This window comes from Cebidichthys violaceus, unplaced genomic scaffold (genome assembly GCF_023349555.1).
Source record: "Cebidichthys violaceus isolate CVI_PGR_0920_01 unplaced genomic scaffold, fCebVio1.0.p SCAF_32, whole genome shotgun sequence".
NCBI classification, from domain to species: Eukaryota; Metazoa; Chordata; class Actinopteri; order Perciformes; family Stichaeidae; genus Cebidichthys; species Cebidichthys violaceus.
The window spans coordinates 2,499,066-2,511,099 of record NW_027176506.1 but is presented as its reverse complement, the minus strand read 5'-3'; the positions used below and the strand labels follow the sequence as shown (position 1 = coordinate 2,511,099).

Genomic DNA, 12,034 nt, shown 5'->3' with positions numbered 1-12,034 from the left:
CGGGGACCTCTCGCATCCTAAGCGAGAATCATACCCCTAGACCAACGACCCATTAAAACACCTCAATATTTGATGTCTGCCTGACGAAATTCTTTATTGTTAGGCATGTGTATTAAGTATTTGTCTCTTGGTAATAAAAAAAACTGAGTGTTCTGCTAAGAAGACGAACCAGTTACACTTTTACCAAGACTCTACCATACTGGTATGGGCACGACATTGGCTAAATTGTTGAAGGAAATTTACTTAAGGTACAAAGTTTTTTGCTCGCTTAATTAAACTGTCAACATTAGCCAAACACAAATTCTGGGCTCGTCCGGGATCTAAACCCGGGACTTCTCGCACCCAAAGCAAGAATCATACCCCTAGACCAAGGAGCCTTTAAAAACTTGTCAACGTTTGATGTCTTTCTAAAGAAATTCTCTATTGTTAGGAATGTGTGTTAAGTATTTGTCTCTTGGTATTTAAAAAAATGCTGGGTGTTCTGCTAAGAAGACGAAACCAGCTACACTTTTACTAAGTCTCTACCATACTGGTATGGGCACAACATTGGCTAAATGGTGGAAGAAAATTTAGTTCAGGTACAAAGTTTTTGGCTCGCTTAATTAAACAGTCAACATTAGCCAAACACAAATTCTGGGCTCCTGGGGGATTTGGACCCAGGACCTCTCGCACCCGAAACAAGAATCATACCCCTAGACCAACGAGCCATTTTAAACATTCAAGGTTTGATGTCTGAATGACAAAATTCTCTATTGTTAGGCCTGTGTCTTAAGTCTTTGTCTCTCGGTAATAAAAAAAATGCTGGGTGTTCTGCTAAGAAGACGAACCAGCTACACTTTTGCCAAGACTCTACCATACTGGTATGGGCACGACATTGGCTAAATTATGGAAGAAATGTTTTCTTAAGGCACAAAGTTTTTGGCTCGCTTAATTTAACAGTCAACATTAGCCAAACACAACTTCTGGGATCGTCCGGGAATTGGACCACTGACCTCTCCCACCCTAAGCGAGAATCATACCCCTAGACCAACGAGCCATCAAAACATCTCAACATTTGATGTCTGCCTGACAAAATTCTCTATTGTTAGGCATGTGTGTTAAGTCTTTTTATCTTGATAATAAAAAAATGCTGGGTGTTCTGCTAAGAAGACGAACCAGCTACACTTTTGCCAAGACTACCATACTGGTATGGGCACGACATTGGCTAAATTGTGGAAGAAACGTTTTCTTAAGGTACAAAGTTTTTAACGCGCTCAATTAAACAGTAAACATTAGCCAAACACAAATTCTGGGCTCGTCCGGGAGTTGGACCCTGGACCACTCGCACCCAAGGCGAGAATCATAACCCTAGACCAACAAACCATTAAATCTGCTCAACATTTGTTGTCTTCCTGACGAAATTCTCTATTGTTAGGGATGTGTATTAAGTATTTGTCTATTGGTAATAAAAAAATTATGGGAGTTCTGCTAAGAAGACGAACCAGCTACACTTTTACCAAGACTCAACCATACTGGTATGGGCACGTCATCGGCTAAATTGTGGAAGAAACGTTTTCTTAAGGTATGAAGTTTTTAACGCGCTCAATTAAACAGTCAACATTAGCCAAACACAAATTCAGGGCTCGTCTGGAAACTGAACACGGGACTTCTCGCACCCTAAGCAAGAATCATACCCCTAGACCAACGAGCCATAAAAGCCATTTAAGGTTTGATGTCTGACTGACGAAATTCTCTATTGTTAGGCATGTGTATTAAGTCTTTGTCTCTTGGTAACAAAAAGATGCTGGGTGTTCTGCTAAGAAGATGAACCAGCTACACTTTTGCCAAGACTCTACCATACTGGTATGGGCACGACATTGGCTAAATTGTTGAAGAAAATTTACTTAAGGTACAAAGTTTTTGGCTCGCTTAATTAAACAGTCAACATTAGCCAAACACAAATTCTGGGCTACTGGGGGATTTGGATCCAGGACCTCTCGCACAAGAAGTAAGAATCATACCCCTAGACCAACGAGCCATTGAAACTGCTTAACGTTTGATGTCTTCCTGACGAAATTCTCTATTGTTAGGCATGTGTGTTAAGTCTTTGTCTCTTGGTATTAAAAAAAACTGAGTGTTCTGCTCAGAAGACGAACCAGCTACACTTTTACCAAGACTCTACCATACTGGTATGGGCACGACATCGGCTAAATTGTGGAAGAAACGTTTTCTTAAAGTACAAAGTTTTTAACGCGATCAATTAAACATTAAACATTAGCCAAACACAAATTCTGGGCTCGTCCGGTAATTGGACCCCAGACCTCTCGCACCCTAAGCAAGAATCATACCCCTAGACCAACGAGCCATAAAAGCCATTTAAGGTTTGATGTCTGACTGACGAAATTCTCTATTGTTAGGCATGTGTATTAAGTCTTTGTCTCTTGGTAATAAAAAAATGCTGGGTGTTCTGCTAAGAAGACGAACCAGCTACACTTTTGCCAAGACTACGATACTGGTATGGGCACGACATTGGCTAAATTGTGGAAGAAATATTTTCTTAATGTACAAAGTTTTTGGCTCGCTTAATTGAACAGTCAACATTAGCCAAACACAAATTCTGGGCTTGTCCGGGATTTGGACCCGGGACCTCTCGCACCCGAAGCGAGAACCATACCCCTAGACCAACGAGCCATTAAAACCATTTAAGGGTTGATGTCTGACTGACGAAATTCTCTATTGTTAGGCAAGTGTATTCAGTCTTTGTCTCTTGGTAATAAAAAGATGCTGGGTGTTCTGCTAAGAAGATGAACCAGCTACACTTTTGCCAAGACTCTACCATACTGGTATGGGCACGACATTGGCTAAATTGTTGAAGAAAATTTACTTAAGGTACAAAGTTTTTGGCTCGCTTAATTAAACAGTCAACATTAGCCAAACACAAATTCTGTGCTCCTGCACGATTTGGACACAGGACCTCTGGCACCTGAAGCAACAATCAACCCCTAGACCAACGAGCCATTAAAACTGCTCAACGTTTGATGTCTTACTGACGAAATTCTCTATTGTTAGGCATGCGTGTTAAGTCTTTGTCTCTTGGTAATAAAAAAAATGCTGGGTGTTCTGCTAAGAAGACGAACCAGCTACACTTTTACTAAGTCTCTACGATACTGGTATGGGCACGACATTGGCTAAATTGTGGAAGAAAAGTTTTCTTAAGGTACAAAGTTTTTGGCTCGCTTAATTTAACAGTCAACATTAGCCAAACACAACTTGTGGGCTCGTCCGGGAATTGGACCGGGGACCTCTCGCATCCTAAGCGAGAATCATACCCCTAGACCAACGACCCATTAAAACACCTCAATATTTGATGTCTGCCTGACGAAATTCTTTATTGTTAGGCATGCGTATTAAGTATTTGTCTCTTGGTAATAAAAAAAACTGAGTGTTCTGCTAAGAAGACGAACCAGTTACACTTTTACCAAGACTCTACCATACTGGTATGGGCACGACATTGGCTAAATTGTTGAAGGAAATTTACTTAAGGTACAAAGTTTTTTGCTCGCTTAATTAAACTGTCAACATTAGCCAAACACAAATTCTGGGCTCGTCCGGGATCTAAACCCGGGACTTCTCGCACCCAAAGCAAGAATCATACCCCTAGACCAAGGAGCCTTTAAAAACTTGTCAACGTTTGATGTCTTTCTAAAGAAATTCTCTATTGTTAGGAATGTGTGTTAAGTATTTGTCTCTTGGTATTTAAAAAAATGCTGGGTGTTCTGCTAAGAAGACGAAACCAGCTACACTTTTACTAAGTCTCTACCATACTGGTATGGGCACAACATTGGCTAAATGGTGGAAGAAAATTTAGTTCAGGTACAAAGTTTTTGGCTCGCTTAATTAAACAGTCAACATTAGCCAAACACAAATTCTGGGCTCCTGGGGGATTTGGACCCAGGACCTCTCGCACCCGAAACAAGAATCATACCCCTAGACCAACGAGCCATTTTAAACATTTAAGGTTTGATGTCTGAATGACAAAATTCTCTATTGTTAGGCCTGTGTCTTAAGTCTTTGTCTCTCGGTAATAAAAAAAATGCTGGGTGTTCTGCTAAGAAGACGAACCAGCTACACTTTTGCCAAGACTCTACCATACTGGTATGGGCACGACATTGGCTAAATTATGGAAGAAATGTTTTCTTAAGGCACAAAGTTTTTGGCTCGCTTAATTTAACAGTCAACATTAGCCAAACACAACTTCTGGGATCGTCCGGGAATTGGACCACTGACCTCTCCCACCCTAAGCGAGAATCATACCCCTAGACCAACGAGCCATCAAAACATCTCAACATTTGATGTCTGCCTGACAAAATTCTCTATTGTTAGGCATGTGTGTTAAGTCTTTTTCTCTTTGCATTAAAATAAAATGAGAGTCCTGCTAAGAAGACGAACCAGCTACGCTTTTACTAACTCTCTACCATACTGGTATGGGCACGACATTTGCTAAATTGTGGAAGAAACGTTTTCTTAAGGTACAAAGTTTTTAGCTCGCTCAATTAAACAGTCAACATTAGCCAAACATAAATTCTGGGCTCGTCCGGGATTTGGACCCGGGACCTCTCCCACCTTAAGCCAGAATCATACCCCTAGACCAACGAGCCATTTAAACCATTCAAGGTTTGATGTCTGACTGACGAAATTCTCTATTGTTAGGCATGTGTGTTAAGTCTTTGTCTCTTGGTAATAAAAAAAACTGAGTGTTCTGCTAAGTAGACGAACCAGCTACACTTTTACCAAGATTCTACCATACTGGTATGGGCACGACATCTGCTAAATTGTGGAAGAAACGATTTGTTAAGGTACAAAGTTTTTAAAGCGATCAATTAAACAGTAAACATTAGCCAAACACAAATTCTGGGATCGTCCGGTATTTGGACCCAGGACCTCTCTCACCCGAAGCGAGAATCATACCCCTAGACCAACGAGCCATTAAAACTGCTTAACGTTTGATGTCTTCCTTACGAAATTCTCTATTGTTAGGCATGTGCGTGAAGTCTTTTTCTCTTGGTAATAAAAAAATGCTGGGTGTTCTGCTAAGAAGACGAACCAGCTACAATTTTACCAAGACTCTACCATACTGGTATGGGAAGGACATTGGCTAAATTGTGGAAGAAACGTTTTCTTAAGGTACAAAGCTTTTGGCTCGCTTAATTTAACAGTCAACATTAGCCAAACACAAATTCTGAGCTCGTCCAGGAGTTGGACCCCGGACCTCCCGCACCCTCAGCGAGAATCATACCCCTAGACCAACGAGCCATTAAAACACCTCAACATTTGATGTCTGCTTGACGAAATTCTTTATTTTTAGGCATGTGAATTAAGTCTTTTTCTCTTGGCATTAAAAAAAATGAGTGTTCTGGTAAGAAGACGAAACAGCTACACTTTTACCAAGATTCTACCATACTGGTATGGGCACGACATTGGCTAAATTGTGGAAGAAACATTTTCTTAAGGTACAAAGTTTTTGGCTCGCTTAATTTAACAGTCAACATTAGCCAAACACAACTTCTGGGCTCGTCCGGGATTTGGACCCGGGACCTTTCGCAACCGAAGCGAGAATCATACCCCTAGACCAACGAGCCATTAAAACCATTTAAGGTTTGATGTCTTCCTTACGAAATTCTCTATTGTTAGGCATGTGTGTTAAGTCTTTTTCTCTTGGTAATAAAAAAATGCTGGGTGTTCTGCTAAGAAGACGAACCAGCTACAATTTTACCAAGACTCTACCATACTGGTATGGGAACGACATTGGCTAAATTGTGGAAGAAACGTTTTCTTAAGGTACAAAGCTTTTGGCTCGCTTAATTTAACAGTCAACATTAGCCAAACACAAATTCTGGGCTCGTCCGGGAGTTGGACCCGGGACCTCTCGCACCCTAAGCGAGAATCATACCCCTAGACCAATGAGCCAATAAAACACCTCAAAAGTTGATGTCTTCCTGACAAAATTCTTTATTGTTAGGCATGTGTATTAAGTCTTTTTCTCTTGGCATTAAAAAAAACTGAGTGTTCTGCTAAGAAGACAAACCAGCTACACTTTTACTAACTCTCTACCATACTGGTATGGGCACGACATCGGCTAAATTGTGGAAGAAACTTTTTCTTAAGGTACAAAGTTTTTAACGCGTTCAATTAAACAGTCAACATTAGCCAAACACAAATTCAGGGCTCGTCCGGGAATTGGACGCGGGACCTCTCGCACCCTAAGCGAGAATCATACCCCTAGACCAACGAGCCATTTAAACCATTAAAGGTTTGATGTCTGACTGACGAAATTCTCTATTGTTACGCATGTGTATTAAGTATTTGTCTCTAGGTAATAAAAAAATGCTGGGTGTTCTACAAAGAAGACGAACCAGCTACACTTTTACCAAGACTCTACCATACTGGTATGGGCACGACATCGGCTAAATTGTGGAAGAAACGTTTTCTTAAGGTACAAAGTTTTTAGCTCGCTTAATTTAACAGTCAACAATAGCCAAACACAACTTCTGGGCTCGTCCGGGAATTGGACCCAGGACCTCTCGCACCCAAAGCAAGAATCATACCCCTAGACCAACGAGCCATTAAAAGGGCTTAACGTTTGATGTCTTCCTGACGAAATTTCTCTATTGATAGGCATGTGTATTACGTCTTTGTCTCTTGGCAATAAAAAGATGCTGGGTGTTCTGCTAAGAAGATGAACCAGCTGCACTTTTGCCAAGACTCTACCATACTGGTATGGGCACGACATTGGCTAAATTGTTGAAGGAAATTTACTTAAGGTACAAAGTTTTTGGCTCGCTTAATTAAACTGTCAACATTAGCCAAACACAAATTCTGGGCTCGTCCGGGATCTAAACCCGGGACCTCTCGCACCCAAAGCAAGAATCATACCCCTAGACCAAGGAGCCTTTAAAAACTTGTCAACGTTTGATGTCTTTCTAAAGAAATTCTCTATTGTTAGGCATGTGTGTTAAGTTTTTTTCTCTGGGTAATAAAAAAATGCTGGGTGTTCTGCAAAGAAGACGAACCAGCTACACTTTTGCCCAGACTACCATACTGGTATGGGCACGACATTGGCTAAACTGTGGAAGAAACATTTTCTTAAGGTACAAAGCTTTTGGTTCACTTAATTTAACAGTCAACATTAGCCAAACACAAATTCTGGGCTCATCCGGGAATTGGACCCCAGACCTTTCGTACCCTAAGCAAGAATCATACCCCTAGACCAACGTTAAAACACCTCAACATTTGATGTCTGCCTGACGAAAATCTTTATTGTTAGGCATGTGTATTAAGTCTTTTTCTCTTGGCATTAAAAAAAACCTGAGTGTTCTGCTAAGAAGACGAACCAGCTACACTTTTACTAAGTCTCTACCATACTGGTATGGGCACGACATTGGCTAAATTGTGGAAGAAACGTTTTCTTAAGGTACAAAGTTTTTAGCGCGCTCAATTAAACAGTCAACATTAGCCAAACACAAATTCTGGGCTCGTCCGGGATTTGGACCCAGGACCTCTCGCACCCAAAGCGAGAATCATACCCCTAGACCAACGAGCAATTAAAACCATTTAAGGTTTGATGTCTGACTGACGAAATTCTCTATTGTTAGGCATGTGTATTAAGTCTTTGTCTCTTGGTAATAAAAAGATGGCGGGTGTTCTGCTAAGAAGACGAACCAGTTACACTTTTGCCAAGACTACCATACTGGTATGGGCACGACATTGGATAAACTGTGGAAGAAACATTTTCTTAAGGTACAAAGCTTTTGGTTTGCTTAATTAAACAGTCAACCATATCCAAACACAAATTCTGGGTTCGTCAGGGAATTGGAGCCGGGACCTCTCGCACCCTAAGCAAGAATCATACGGCTAGACCAACGAGCCATTAAAACACCTCAACATTTGATGTCTGCCTGACGAAATTCTTTATTGTTAGGCATGTAAATTAAGTCTTTTTCACTTGGCATTAAAAAAAAATGAGAGTCCTGCTAAGAAGACAAACAGCTACACTTTTACTAAGTCTCTACCATACTGGTATGGGCACGACATTGGCTTACTTGTGGAAGAAACGTTTTCTTAAGGTACAAAGTTTTTAGAGCGCTCAATTAAACAGTCAACATTAGCCAAACACAAATTTTGGGCTCGTCCGGTATTTGGACCCAGGACCTCTCTCACCCGAAGCGAGAATCATACCCCTAGACCAACGAGCCATTAAAACTGCTTAACGTTTGATGTCTTCCTTACGAAATTCTCTATTGTTAGGCATGTGCGTGAAGTCTTTTTCTCTTGGTAATAAAAAAATGCTGGGTGTTCTGCTAAGAAGACGAACCAGCTACAATTTTACCAAGACTCTACCATACTGGTATGGGAAGGACATTGGCTAAATTGTGGAAGAAACGTTTTCTTAAGGTACAAAGCTTTTGGCTCGCTTAATTTAACAGTCAACATTAGCCAAACACAAATTCTGAGCTCGTCCAGGAGTTGGACCCCAGACCTCCCGCACCCTCAGCGAGAATCATAACCCTAGACCAACGAGCCATTAAAACACCTCAACATTTGATGTCTGCTTGACGAAATTCTTTATTTTTAGGCATATGAATTAAGTCTTTTTCTCTTGGCATTAAAAAAAATGAGTGTTCTGGTAAGAAGACGAAACAGCTACACTTTTACCAAGATTCTACCATACTGGTATGGGCACGACATTGGCTAAATTGTGGAAGAAACATTTTCTTAAGGTACAAAGTTTTTGGCTCGCTTAATTTAACAGTCAACATTAGCCAAACACAACTTCTGGGCTCGTCCGGGATTTGGACCCGGGACCTTTCGCAACCGAAGCGAGAATCATACCCCTAGACCAACGAGCCAATAAAACACCTCAAAAGTTGATGTCTTCCTGACAAAATTCTTTATTGTTAGGCATGTGTATTAAGTCTTTTTCTCTTGGCATTAAAAAAAACTGAGTGTTCTGCTAAGAAGACAAACCAGCTACACTTTTACTAACTCTCTACCATACTGGTATGGGCACGACATCGGCTAAATTGTGGAAGAAACTTTTTCTTAAGGTACAAAGTTTTTAACGCGTTCAATTAAACAGTCAACATTAGCCAAACACAAATTCAGGGCTCGTCCGGGAATTGGACGCGGGACCTCTCGCACCCTAAGCGAGAATCATACCCCTAGACCAACGAGCCATTAAAACACCTCAACATTTGATGTCTTCCTGACAAAATTCTTTATTGTTAGGCATGTGTATTAAGTCTTTTTCTCTTGGCATTAAAAAAAACTGAGTGTTCTGCTAAGAAGACGAAACAGCTACACTTTTACCAAGATTCTACCATACTGGTATGGGCACGACATTGGCTAAATTGTGGAAGAAAATTTACTTAAGGTACAAAGTTTTTGGCACGCTGAATTAAACAGTCAACATTAGCCAAACACAAATTATGGGCTCCTGCGGGATTTGGACCCTGGACCTCTGGCACCTGAAGCAACAATCAACCCCTAGACCAACGAGCCATTTAAACTGCTCAACGTTTTATGTCTTACTGACGAAATTCTCTATTGTTAGGCATGCGTGTTAAGTCTTTGTCTCTTGGTAATAAAAAAAATGATGGGTGTTCTGCTAAGAAGACGAACCAGCTACACTTTTACTAAGTCTCTACTATACTGGTATGGGCACGACATTAGCTAAATTGTGGAATTAAAGTTTTCTTAAGGTACAAAGTTTTTGGCTCGCTTAATTTAACAGTCAACTTTAGCCAAACACAACTTGTGTGCTCGTGCGGGAATTGGACCCAGGACCTCTCGCACCCTAAACAAGAATCATTCCCCTAGACCAACGAGCCATTGAAACACCTCAATATTTGATGTCTGATTGACGAAATTCTTTATTGTTAGGCATGTGTATTAAGTCTTTTTCTCTTGGCATTAAAAAAAACTGAGTGTTCTGCAAAGAAGACGAACGAGCTACACTTTTACCAAGACTCTACCATACTGGTATGGGCACGACATCGGCTAAATTGTGGAAGAAACGTTTTCTTAAGGTACAAAGTTTTTAACGCGCTCAATTAAACAGTAAACATTAGCCAAACACAAATTCTGGGCTCGTCCGGGAGTTGGACCCTGGACGACTCGCACCCAAGGCGAGAATCATAACCCTAGACCAAGAAGCCATTAAAACTGCTCAACATTTGTTGTCTTCCTGACGAAATTCTCTATTGTTAGGCATGTGTATTAAGTCTTTTTCTCTAGGCATTAAAAAAAACTGAGTGTTCTGGTAAGAAGACGAAACAGCTACACTTTTACCAAGATTCTACCATACTGGTATGGGCACGACATTGGCTAAATTGTGGAAGAAAATTTACTTAAGGTACAAAGTTTTTGGCTCGCTGAATTAAACAGTCAACATTAGCCAAAAACAAATTATGGGCTCCTGCGGGATTTGGACCCTGGACCTCTGGCACCTGAAGCAACAATCAACCCCTAGACCAACGAGCCATTAAAACTGCTCAACGTTTTATGTCTTACTGACGAAATTCTCTATTGTTAGGCATGCGTGTTAAGTATTTGTCTCTTGGTATTTAAAAAATGCTGGGTGTTCTGCTAAGAAGACGAAACCAGCTACACTTTTACTAAGTCTCTACCATACTGGTATTGGCATAACATTGGCTAAATTGTGGAAGAAAATTTACTTCAGGTACAAAGTTTTTGGCTCGCTTAATTAAACAGTCAACATTAGCCAAACACAAATTCTGGGCTCCTGGGGGATTTGGACCCAGGACCTCTCGCACAAGAAGTAAGAATCATACCCCTAGACCAACAAACCATTAAAACTGCTCAACATTTGTTGTCTTCCTGACGAAATTCTCTATTGTTACGCATGTGTATTAGGTATTTGTCTCTTGGTAATAAAAAAATGCTGGGTGTTCTGCTAAGAAGACGAACCAGCTACATTTTTGACAAGACTCTACCATACTGGTATGAGTACGACGTTGGCTAAATTGTGGAAGAAACGTTTTGTTAAGGTACAAAGTTTTTGACTCGCTTAATTTAACAGTCAACATTAGCCAAACACAACTTCTGGGCTCGTCCGGGAATTGGACCCAGGACCTCTCGCACCCTAAGCGAGAATCATACCCCTAGACCAACGAGCCATTAAAACACCGCAACATTTGATGTCTGCCTGACGAAATTCTTTATTGTTAGGCATGTGTATTAAGTCTTTTTCTCTTGGCATTAAAAAAAAATGAGTGTTTTGGTAAGAAGACGAAACAATTACACTTTTACCAAGATTCTACTGTACTGGTATGGGCACGACATTGGCGAAATTGTGGAAGAAACGTTTTCTTAAGGTACAAAGTTTTTGGCTCGCTTAATTTAACAGTCAACATTAGCCAAACACAACTTCTGGGCTCGTCCAGGATTTGGACCCGGGACCTCTCGCACCCGAAGCGAGAATCATACCCCTAGACCAACGAGCCATTAAAACCAGTTAAGGTTTGATGTCTGACTGACGAAATTCTCTATTGTTAGGCATCTGTATTAAGTCTTTGTCTCTTGGTAATAAAAAGATGCTGGGTGTTCTGCTAAGAAGATGAACCAGCTACATTTTTGTCAAGTCTCTACCATACTGGTATGGGCACGACATTGGCTAAATTGCGGAAGAAACGTTTTCGTAAGGTACAAAGTTTTTGGCTCGCTCAATTAAACAGTCAACATTAGCCAAACACAAATTCTGGGCTCGTCCGGGATTTGGACCCAGGACCTCTCGCACACACAGTGAGAATCATACCCGTAGACCACCGAGTCATTAAAACTGCTTAACGTTTGATGTCTTCCTGACGAAATTCTCTATTGTTAGGCATGTGTGTTAAGTATTTGTCTCTTGGTATTTAAAAAATGCTGGGTGTTCTGCTAAGAAGACGAAACCAGCTACACTTTTACTAAGTCTCTACCATACTGGTATTGGCATAACATTGGCTAAATTGTGGAAGAAAATTTACTTCAGGTACAA

At 40.8% G+C, this 12,034-nt stretch overlaps 2 non-coding genes across 2 annotated transcripts; both read right to left on the bottom strand.

The window, feature by feature from the left end:
- Nucleotides 1-11,102: 11,102 nt before the first annotated feature.
- On the bottom strand, nucleotides 11,103-11,174 carry trnap-agg (transfer RNA proline (anticodon AGG)). Its single transcript has one exon. It is a non-coding gene; the product is annotated as a tRNA-Pro (tRNA).
- Nucleotides 11,175-11,429: 255 nt separating this feature from the next.
- trnap-cgg (transfer RNA proline (anticodon CGG)) lies at nucleotides 11,430-11,501 on the bottom strand. The gene has a single exon. It is a non-coding gene; the product is annotated as a tRNA-Pro (tRNA).
- Nucleotides 11,502-12,034: the final 533 nt, after the last annotated feature.